At 40.7% G+C, this 12,264-nt stretch overlaps 1 protein-coding gene across 3 annotated transcripts in view; it reads right to left on the bottom strand.

Moving 5' to 3' along the window:
* Positions 1–12,264, bottom strand: part of PDE4B (phosphodiesterase 4B) — a 530,477-nt gene that overhangs the window by 123,217 nt on the left and 394,996 nt on the right. The gene's annotated exons all lie outside the window — the stretch shown is intronic.

The raw sequence follows: 12,264 nt of genomic DNA, 5'->3' as shown, positions 1-12,264 counted from the left end.
CTTTAAGTCCAGAACCATTTGAACAAGTTCTGGTCAATTAATGCACAGGAACAGGAGAAATTTTGCCTCTGGTTTCCCCATCCTGGTTTTACCTAGGCTCTGTGTGCCCTTCCCATGCTCTCCATCATCCTCTATGCATTTTCCCTGTGCCTACAACCTCTTTTAGCCTCAGAGTGACAGGAACCATCTGGCCTAGAGTTTCTCTTAGACCACTCACTGCTCCTCAGCTGCAGTTCTGCCAAGATGTGTTGGAGAAAGTATGGGGCCAGGGACGCTCTCTTTGCCAAGTTAGATCACAATGGTGGGCTTCCTTTATACTCATTCAGCTTCCATAATTTATTTCTAGGTGCATGGTTCTTTTCTTTCACTAGTTCATACAACCTGTTCTTTTGGGGTAGATTGTTTATATGCTTTCTGATTGATTATTCATTCCTGCATCACAACCCTATAAAAATAGATTCCACTGTACATTTGAGGAAAGTGAGGCTTAGAGAGACGTTAAATACCTTGCTCAAAGTCACAGGCTAGTCATTTACAGAGTGAGAACTTGGACACCCAAGTTTCTAACTAATTTCTCCACTTTGATCAGAGAGTTCTGAAGAGGCTCACTGGGTAACAGAGGGCAATTTCCCTTCAGTCTCTGGATTCAAGCAAAACTTGTGTTTGGTATGTACAGAGTCTGTCAAGTTATAAGCAACCTTGGCTGATATGTTGAATAAAGACAGGGGAGGCAGCAAATTCCCCTGAAGCTGTAGATTTCATTGAAACAAGAAACCTTTTCGTTGAAAGAGACAGGAAGCAGGACTATTATGCTTCCCTGGAGACCATTCTGAGAAGAGGCTTTAGCCAACCCATAAACTCCAGGTGTCTAATGAGAAGCAGTAAGTGAAACTCTGGTTCAAAGGACAAGGAAGAGCCACAGCAATCCAGTATGTATTTGGACTTTCAAGGCACTGCAGATGGGTTTTCACAGCAGGCTAAAGGGCTGAGATGGGGCTGCCTTTTCCAGACTGCAGGCAAGCAGGCAGGTGGGCAATCGCTCACACATACCAGCCTGTTTGCCAGCCTGCCCCAAGGCAGGACTACGTTGTAAGCCAAGTGAAACTATAATGAAAGCTGACTTGCGAACTTCCCTTGGGTGAGAACTATACTAGTTTTTGAGCAAAATAAAGAGCCCCGTTGTGGATAAAGGCTCCTTTGTGCCACCCAGATCCTGCAGACCAGTAGGTCCTAATGCTGGCTCTGAACTCTTCTTGAGGACAAAGAGGGTAGCTTCTTCAAAGGAGAGGATGGGAATGCATAAAGCTTAAGTGAGCACGAGCTTTGAAATATCATATGTACTAATGTTGTTATCCATTTGGTATGTATCTACACAGTCTTTTTGGATATATATATCAGAACATGCAAAATAGTTTTGTAACAGTTGGCAGCCAGCCACTGCCCCAGGTCCTCCAGAATCTGCTGAATGTCCAGGTGATCAGGTAACTAAAGGGCTGGTATCTGGAACAGCAGGGGCCTTTACCTTCATCTCTACCTCTGTCTTCAGGCTTTGCCCATTGTATTGGTCTGTGACGATGAGGTATCAGTCATTAAATATTGTCAATATCACTTTTGTGCATATCTGTGCTAAAATCTTATAAGAAGGGACAAGTGGGTATGCCTACCAAATGCTCAGAACGTTTTCCATTGAGGGTTTCCACCAGGGCTCACTCCGCTCTTTTTTTCTGCCAGAGGCATTTCTAGTGGGCAGGAAAAAAAGTCCACAAGGCATCCTGTCCCCAGGGTTAGTATCAGGAAAGTTTGGTCCTGCCATGTAAGCAAGGACTAAATCCAGATACCAAAACTCTCTCCGTGCTGCTTTCCCTTTTATTTATTTTTCTTTCTTTCTTCTTTACCCTGCCTAAACTCAGAAAGAAGCTTGCTGGAATTCAGAGGAAGCCAGGGAAGAATTCTCTGGTCCAAAGAAGCAGTCTCAGTGAGACAAATAGCCTTTTATATTCCCTGGGGCACTGTTTCAAAGCAACCAACACAGATGTGCAACTTAGGAACAAACATGAATCACCAACCAGACACCAGCCCCAGTCACAGCAAAATTAGTGAGCAGACATCACAATACATCCCACAGATCCAGGGCGGGAGGAGGGGTGTGGGTAAGGGAAAGGCTGAGGACAGATTTAAGCAAAATGAATACGCCACACAAACCAAAATGCAATTAAAGACAAAATGGAGTCTGAAATATCAGAAACAAGCACATACATGGCATTATTACTTATTTAGGGTAATTTTTGCCTCTGCCTTAGTCAGGACACTCATTTAACCTTGAGGCTTCTTTGTATTAAAAAAATATTATAACAGCAATATTAGGGTGTTCTATAAAACATAGTCAGTAGAGACAAAACACCACCTTTATTAGCAGTTTAGTATTTTTCCTTCTGAATATTTTCCTGCCAGGTTTGGATCTTGCTTCCCTCCCCCACCCCCACAAGAATTTTGCATTGTAGTGCAGTTTCCAGACTTGCCATTTGCCATGGGCTACTTACTGGTTCATACAGAAGCTGTACCATAATTTCTAGAGCACTTTTCCTACTGTTGCCCATCATATTTATGATTTTAAATAATATCACAGTTGATACCCTTGAGTTTCTAGCTATTTCAATATTTAGATCTTTAAAAGAGGTCACTCAGACAGCTGAAGAAAGGATGTCATTCATGAGTTTCTGAATATTTGACTGTACCTGCCAGGAAGGGGTTGTCCATATCCAGCATATGGACTGAAATAGTATTGAAAGTGGCCTTTTTTCTACGGCCGCAGACAACCCCCATCCCACCCCCTACCCCTGTTTCAGTCCTGCTCTCTGACATCCAGGACCCTGTAGCTGCCCTCGCACACGGTTCTGCCTGCTTCTCCCTGCTTCAGCTAATTGCCCTGGATGGACCAGTTGCTTGTTGTCTAAGACTTACTATTTTAACAACTTTCTCCTGCTTTGTAAATAGAGTTTGCAGCTCCTTGGAGGCAGTGGTGGTAGTGGGTGATGCTGTGTATGAGAGGTGGTTGTCCCCGTAACTGGAATGTCCTTCTCAACATGTCTTCCATATGTCACTGTCTTAAAAATTTTGGCTCACATCACTGTCTCTAGTTGGTTTTCTTTGATAGTGCAGCCGGTTCTATTTAGGTACATGCTCCTCCTCTGTGCTCGCCCACACTCCTTTCCTACTGTACTTGCTCCTGTCTACTTCATTCTCCAGTTATTTAGCTGCTGCCCAGTAGATTCCTATCTCTGAGGGAGAAGGGGCCCAGTATCACTCACTTTTGTATCCCAAGCATCTGGATCAGAGCCTTGTAAATAGTCGGTCTTCAAAAAATGTGTTGGCGAACCAATGAAAGAATACTACAATTTACCCTGAAATGTTTTCCCTATCTCTTCTCTCTTCCTGTCTCCTTTACCCTTATCTCAATTCCCACTGGCATGAGTTTCTGCTCTTTCCTTCTAAGAGTCTATAGAGACGTGGCATTAACTTATTTGATAAGCCTTGTTAGGCGGTCATCTAAAAATAAAGTAAAATAAAATAAAACAAAAGAATAGAATAGAATAGGATAGAATAGAATAGAATAGGCTACTGTGTTCTTCCCAAACTCACATAGAAAAGCACTGGCTTTACTATTTAAGATAATGAGATCTTAACATAAGCCCCCGTGATGGGTGGGAAAAGCCTTCCTACATCAACTTCTTTGCTACCTTCTCACCTATTTCTTTTTACTAAAAGTAGAAATACTCTTTGTCCCACACTTTCTCCCCTGGTATCCATTCCCAGGAAGCCAAGCAAAGCCAGCCCTGAGCTGGTGCAAGGAGAGAGCCAGCAGGTGGCAGAAGACAGCCACAGCTTTCTCAGGCTGCACCTCCAACCTCCAATCAGAGCAGGTGGGGCTGCCTGCCAGTCTTGGAGGGAGAAATACGACTGAAGCCTTATTCATAAGCTTGGGAGGAAAAACCAGGGATAAAGAACAGAACCACAAGGTGTACGTGAAACCTTTTATTAAAGTAAGGAAGTTCTACTTCCAAGTATTCAGGCTAAGCCAGGAGGTTGCAGAACTGCCTGCAGTTGTCCCCAGGGTGGTAATTTTCTGATCCCCAATTACCTGTGCACACCCCAATTTCTGTAACAAACACTCATAAAGCAACATCCAAGGAATAATTCATTTCCAAATCAGAGGAGGTTCTTCTCTTTCAACTCAGTTTTTCTCTCACTGAGTCTCTTTGGCGTATTCTAACAAATGGCCCCACTGAAAACTCTGCTGCTCTACACAAGTGTAAGCTCACAGGTCAGCAGAGGGGCTCACCATTTTGGAAAGTGCTCTGCCATTTCAATTTTGCTTTTCATTCTTAAATATTACTCATTGATTATCTTCTATGTACTTGCGTTCTCACAACTCTGGCAGGCTAATTCTCTTTGCTCCATTTCAAAGACAAGAAACCAAAAGTTCCAAACTGTGAAACTTTTTTTTGAACAACATCTGAAGTGTAATCTCTCCTCCATGTCCCCACAGACCTCCTCCCCATTTGTCCCAGGACCACCAGGCTGGGCTGTATCCCTCTGTTTGAGTGTCTCTTTCACTGCACTTGGCTGTAACCTTGAAGCAGACACTAAGCCTTATTCTAGTTGGTATTTTCAGGGCCTAGAACCAAGCCTTTTGCCAGAAGGCACGGAACAAACATTTGTTGAGTGGATGCAAGGGTCTCACAGTTTTATCTGTCATCTGACAAAAAGTCTTTTTGGTCTGGATTCAAACCTCTGGCAGGTGACAACTTCAGAGGAGTTCCTAAACTGAGGCAGCAGTTTCCTTTCTTCATCCTTACCCACCTTTCTACAACATCCAAGGAACACAATCCCAATAATTTTGGCTTTGGAAAACTTTTGTGTGTATAAAAGGTATATGTTTGTGTGCAGGTTGTGTGTATATGTGTGTGTTGGGTATATTCATGAGGGAAATGCTGTTTCTTTGAAGTTCTCTTGTTACAGGGTGCAGCCAAGAGGGGGGACCCCAAATGGACATTTGAAATGGGGTCCAGAACTCAAGGTGTCCAGGAGATTTTAAGATGTCTCCACCCCTTCCCTCACAGGTATGAGTTGGGGGAAGGGGCACACAGATCAAGAACATGCAGGGCAGCTTTGCAGCTAATCCATGGCATGGTCATTTAACATACCTTTGGCTGGTCACTTCGATATGCTAAATAGCTATGGCCATGCTCTGGGCCAGGGGGATAGAAAGAGACCCCCCCCTCCAAGATGTGACTGGGAGACAGGTTCCCTGAGTTACAGTGCCTGTGTGGGAGCTCGGAGATCAGCTCCATGTCATGGGGCCACACCTGCCCAGACTCACAGTGGCAGCCCAGTAAAGCTGGAAAGGACAGCAGATTGAGGGCAAGTGTGGCCAAGTGTGGGAGGAGTTGGAAATGGGGCTGCAGAGGAAGATTGGCGCGGGGATTTAAACCCAGACATGGCCACCATTGAGTAGCTGCTCACGCAGTTTTGGCTGAGTGGGGACTCCTGTGGCCCTGGGAGAGAGGACCATGCTGCTGGAGCAGTGGAGAGAGAACCACGTGCCTTTGCCAGAGTGGGGACCCCCGCAGCTTTAGAAGGGGGAACCACTACCCGGCTTTAGCAGAGATCCCAGCAACACAGCTGAGGGTGCTGGGAACTGAGGGAGGCCTACCAGCCTATCACGGAGTACTGGGAATAACCAGGGACTGTCTGGGCCATAAACTTCTATTTCCTTTCTTGAGATACGGTACTCTGGACTGGGCAAAGGGGGAAGGAAGGACTGTGTCTGTTTGTGGGTGTTTTAAGGGACTTTAGAATTTTTTGATGAAGACATTAGGTCACTACGTTAAGTTTGTACAGCATTAAATAAACATTTCCTTTCCTTTTCATGAATCTCTGGCATTGAGAGACATCTTTCCTATAGATGGAGGATATAACAGACCTGGGGATTTCTTTCAGTAATAATATATCATCCCAGGTCCCCCTTGTTTGTTCTGTAACACTCTTAGAAAAGAGTTCCTTCAATTGCACTCAGAAACTAACATCTTCAAATATTTGCTTATCCTTTTGATAAAAATAAATAAACATTTACTTATATACTGATAGTGACCATCATCCCAATGTGCTCTCTGGTCCCTGTAGATGGCAAAGCATCAGAGGAGCACACATCTTTACCCACTTGACGGTGACTCACCTTTATAAAAAAATAGGCTTACAGTTGTGAGTACGTGAAATACAGAGCTTATTTTTATATTATTATTTATTTATTAATTATTGTTATTAACCCACTTTTGCCCATCACTGTAAAATTAATGGCTGCAGGCTGAAACCAGTCTTGATTTCTAATGAAGGACTTAACTGTGTGAAATCACAGCCAGTGTGATGGAGAGCCCATGTCCTAGCTGAAGGCAGCCTCACCTGCTCTGGCTACAACTACAGCAGAATAGCATGGTCCTGCCCTAAGCATCCAGTTCCAAAGTCTATGACTTCCCTCCCATAGAGGAGGAAGAACTGTGATGATCAGAGCATTTCAATTCTAGAAGCAGCTTCCCACTGCCTTCTTTGCTCCAGGGGCTTTGAAATATATATTCATGACAATAATCCAAAACTGCTCACCCCACAAAGGGTTGAACCAAAGGTAACAGAGTACTGCTGCAAAGCTCTGGGATTCTGGAGATGTGGCTTCCAGTTCCCGTGAGGAAACAGCTAAAATGAAACAGGGATTCTCTGTATCCTGCCCTCTACCCCTTAGTCTTTCCCCACTGAAACGAATGAAAAAAATGAATGAGTAGAAGATCTCTGAAGTGCCTCTGAGATTAGACATTTAGCAGAGATTTTGGAGATGGGAAAAGATTACTTCTCAAGTGTGGTTTAACACAGTCTTATATGGTTAAAGACAATTCACTCACTCAACAAATACATACTAAGAAACCATTACAAAACAAGGCACTGTTCTAGGCCTGAGAAGACAGCAATATGTAAGACAGATACTCTCAAATTTTCATCCACCGAAACTGCCTAAGGGATATAACAACTCTTAAAAATAAAGATAACTTTTTATAGGACAGTGTAAGGACAGGTAGGGGTCCCCAGATGAGAATAATTTTGTGTAGGAATGTGTATTGTATGTGGACTTTATAAAGTTGGGGTGGAGAGAACCAAGACTGAGAATGTACTACCTCGTGTGGCTGCTGCCTTAGTTGTACTCGGAGTGTACAAATAATCCTACTAGCTTAATAGTTTTCAGCCTACATTCTCTACATTTCCTAAAAGATTATCATAAAAGATAATCAAATTCTTTATTAACAAGACATAAACATTCCCACTTCTAAGTTTGGTAGCCCTGTCAGTAAGAAAATCTATTAATCTATTAATCAAATAAAATATTTATTAATAAGTATGTTTAATAATCTTACAGTAGCTCAACCATAATTGAAATTCCCTTCAAACAAAATGAGATTGATCTGGGAAAACCAATTCTTATTCAACCAGCAATGGCTTCCATAAATTGTTGCCTTAAAAAAAAAAAAGTTCTCACATACCATCTGGAAATCAGCTGTAGAATTCTGCTTGAAATCTATAGTTAAAATATTGTAGATAAATGGTCACTTAGCTTGTTTTCATGCTCTAGTGATGGGAGACATGTTAATCTTATGAGATATAAATTTTGCTTTTGGGTTAATATAATTGTAAGACTTGCGCCAGAAAATTGTATTTATTTTCATCTTTAACCTAGACCTCCCCAGCACCCACCTCCGACCCCACCCACTTACACAGCCTGTCTTCCTCACTGTTGTAAACAGAACCACCATCTACTTAATCATACAGACCAGAATCATCCATGATTTCCCTCCTTCCTCCACCCCCATTTCGTTTTTCCATTGCCAACCAATCTTGTCCATTCTATACCAAAAGCATACACTTTATCTGTGCTGCCATCACTGTTTCAGTGCATTAAAATCTCACTTGAACTGAAATAGCCACCCTATGAATCTCCCTGCTTCTACATTCTCATCATCCTCTAAACCCTTCTCCACATTAACAGCAAAAGCAATCTTTTAGCACAAAGATCAAATCATGCCATTGTACTTAGAATAAAACCCAAACTCTACCATAAATTAAAAGTCTCTTCATAATCTAGCTCCTGCCACCCCTCCAACCTCATCTCATACCACACCTTCCTCAGCTCAGTATGAATCAGCCTTAGGGGCCTCAGAAATCTGCCAAACCCTTTCCCACCTCAGCACTTTTGCACATGTATGTTTTGTTCACTGGTGTATTTTCTTTGCTTCGAACGGTTCCTGGCTCGGAGAAAGTGCTGAATAAATATTTGTTGAATGGATAAATAAAAGCTGGTTTCTGCTTGTTCTCTCTTCTACTTTTTGTACAGCTGCCTTCTTATTCTTTAAGACTTAGATTAAGTCACCTACTAAAAAATTCCTTTCCCAACTCATTATTTAAGTAGCTTCCCTTGTATTCACAATACCTATTGGAACTTATTACTGTATATATTTGTATGCTGATTATTTTTGAACTTGTCTTTTCTCTCATAAAACTCTAAGCTCCATCTGTTGTATTTATCAATGTATTAACTAGTGCCTGGCACTGTGCTTGGGACATACTCCTAGTTCTGAGTGATGTCTGTTCAATGGGTTAATGAATAAATAAATGAGTGAATATATTAAACATAAATGATCCTCTCAGTGATTCATAGTAGACCTATATTTTTGCTATTTAAAAAACAATTCTTCATTAGGAGAATGGCTCCTTTATTGACTTCCTGTCATTGAGACAGCTCCCACACTAAGCCTGAGGTAGCTCAGTTGACATAACAGGTTTGAAGCATTTTTTGTGATTATTACACTAGCCTTCTTACAGAAAATGAGACCAGTTTTCAGATCAAATTTCATAAGTCATTGACCTTTCAGAGAGAGCTTCAAGTAGGTGTTGAGGTCTTCACTGAAGATACATTCCCTGTCTCAGTTTAGTGAAAAGTTGTTACTTAACATTTCAAGAACTTTGTATTTTAAAACTATAATCTCTTGAGAATGAATACACTCTCCTTTCAAAGTATATCTCCTTTCTTGGTAGAGGTAGCAGGGTGGAAGGAGTGGCAATGTGGTTTGCTATAAACTCAAATAATAATCCTAAAATTGGAAATCATTGCCTCAGCCTCCGGTCTACAGAACACTTAATAGTGTTTATGTCAGTTAACATCTGGCCTCCAAATGTTATCAGCCTTGAACAGTGCATCTGCAGACGGCTTGGCATTTGAGTTTGGAAATGTTCTTTCAGAAAGAAAGGAGGGATGAGAGAAGGAGGATATGAGAAAGTAAAGGTAGAAAAATGAGGTCTCAGAACCTTTTCTTCATGACTTAAACATTTAAGAAAAAAGACACATTTTCTTTTTCCCCTCACAGGTCCTGAACACTTACAATGTGCCAGGCCATGTGTTAACTGTTTAGCATGAATTAACTTATTTTATTGCTGTATTCACTCTGGGGATGGTATTAACTTTATCTTATGGATTTGAAACTGAAGTTCAAGTGTTTAAATAATTTGTTGAAGACTATTCAGCTATTGAATATGTGGAGCTTGGATTTAAACCTGGTTTGATTGGATCTATTAACAAACCAATCAACTCACACCAGTAGACATCTGCTTAGTCTTTTGTCTTGTTACCATATAAATATTTATGATTGCATTTGTAGCCAAGCCTTCTGTTCTGAACCCTGTCCTTTCTCTCCTACTCATACACTATACTGCTAGAGTAATTTACTCTTTCCTGCATCATCATTTTCCATTTTGCACATCAGCAAACAATCTAACTGAAAGATTTGTATCTAAAACAAACCAAACAAAAATAACAACCAAAGAGACTTCTTACCAGACATATGAAAGTTGAAGGAATTCATCACCAGACTTTAAGCACAAGAAATGTTAAAGAAAATCCTTCTGGCAGAAGGAAATGACACCAGATGGAAATCTGGATCTACACAAAGGAATAAAGATTTGTTTCTTCTATTAAAATCTCTTCAAAATGTAACTGACTGAAAACAAAAAAGAATCATGTATTGCAAGGTCCATAACACATGTAGAAGTAAATCACACACAACAAGAGCACAAAGGAAAAAAAAAAGGAAGAAGAGAGAAATGGAAATATATTGTGAAAGGTTTTTATGCTATATGTGAAGTGGTATAATATGGCTTGAAGGCCAACTATAATAAACTAAAGTTTACACTTGAAATCCCTACCAGTAACTATTAAAATATAAAAATAAAGAGTTGGCACCAGATATCTGTATGAGTCTTGTCTTCTTATCTATTAGCCACCCCATGTTTTTTATTGCAGCATAGAATCCATTTACATATAAAGTGATTAGTGACAAGTATGTAGTTGTTGCCATTTTATTATTTATATTTTGGATCTTTTTTCTTCTTCTTCAAGAAGTCCCTTTAACATTCTTACAATACTGGTTTGGTTGTGATGAACACCTTTAGCTTTTCTTGTTTGGGAAGCTCTTTAGAAGATCACTGTAAATTATATAAATGTCTAACCATTAAGCTGTATACCTGAAACTAACATAATATTGAATGTCAACTGTAATTGAAAAAAGTTTTAAAGAAATGTAAATTTTAGATGACAAAGCAGGTTGTAGTCTGGACCTCTTGGAACAATTATCAGAACACCAAAAGAGAAGAAGAAAAGAGGAAGAAGGGAAGGGGGAGAAGATGAGGGTGGGTTGCAATCGGGGGAGGAGGAGGGAGAAGAAGAGTTATACTTATGGAAAAAATGGAAGCATTAAAACATTATCTAAAATAAGGCAGAAAAAGAAGAAACAGCACTTCATAGGAAATCTCTTTTGTCAATATCATCAGTGCCCAGCATCTTGCCCAAACCAATCATCAATTCTCAGTCACCATTTTCTGGAGTGCTAGGAGCATTTGATAGATTTTAATCCTCCTCTTATTTTCACTTGAAAGAATATCGGCCTCTCCTGGTTTTCTTCCTATTCATTAGCCTCCCTAGGTCTTTAATCTCTTCCCAAAGTCTACGTCCAAGAGTCCCTGGGCTCAGATGGCAGCTCTATTTTCTTTATCTATACTTTATCACTGCTTTTTTATCATGGTATACAATACTGTCTATTTACCAATGACTCCCTAACACGCTTTAAAATGGTGGCTACAGAAGAATATGAATGAATGTCAGAAGCCAATAATCTAACTAGATACAAAGCTGGAAATCTCATGAAGAGCAAAGGTGGCTTAACGGGTCAGGGACTGAAATGTGGTGCAGACGCCAGGTGCTGCCAGTGAGGCACCCCCAACTATGCCTTACAGTGTATTCAAGACACCGTCTGCATGCTTTTGTAATCACTGTCCTCAGTTCTGGTGGTAATTTTATGTAAAATGCATCCAATTCTATAAAACTGCTTAGCATTGATTTTTCATCTGAGGAGCTTCAGAAACGTCAAGGTTCCAAAAATAAATGGCCATCACGATCCTATTAGAGCTCAAGCAAAGTCTTCAGGCTTCTCTTCTCTTTGCTATTATTTTTAGAAATTAAATTTTCCTGTAATCTAAACCAAATGTCTCTGAGCAGGACACAGCTTGCCCTTCACCAGGTTAGGCCATCCCTCTTCTTACTCCCCAAAGCCAAGGTACGGTGGGGCCAGGCAGGCTTGGGAAATGGCCTTGCCATTAGAGTACCCTAGAGAAATGTGAGGATCCTTTGCCTCACATGCGGCCTTCACACAAAGAATAAAAATCCTATATCATTATGACAGGCTTCAGCTTTTTTGAAGAGCAATCCTTTCGAAAGAGGAATACAGGATCAGTTTTGAAGTAGACAGAGGAGTCCTTCCTTTTTAACCAATGTGAATTTATCCTCCTCTTCAGATATCAATTCCTATCATGACTCCTTATTTTGGAAAGGGCATTGTTACTTTATAAATAAATCTTTTCATAACAGAAACAATTACTGCTTCAAATTTAAGTACTTGAGGAATCACAGTTGCAAACATTTTCTTCCTTTGAATTGCTCCTCCTACCTGCCTGCCATCTGACTGATTCATTCACAGACAGTTAAACCAGTCTTTAGAAGGGCTGATTTATCTGCTACAGACACAGACATCCACTGAATATTTCTCCTCATCTCTGTCAATAATCTCATTTCCTCATTTTATCCTTTCACAACCAATTTTTTCAACATGGATTTCCTCC

The sequence above is a fragment of the Phyllostomus discolor genome, chromosome 5 (assembly GCF_004126475.2).
Source record: "Phyllostomus discolor isolate MPI-MPIP mPhyDis1 chromosome 5, mPhyDis1.pri.v3, whole genome shotgun sequence".
In the NCBI taxonomy this organism is placed as follows: Eukaryota; Metazoa; Chordata; class Mammalia; order Chiroptera; family Phyllostomidae; genus Phyllostomus; species Phyllostomus discolor.
The sequence above is the reverse complement of the archived record's forward strand: the minus strand, read 5'-3'. Positions and strand labels throughout refer to the sequence as shown.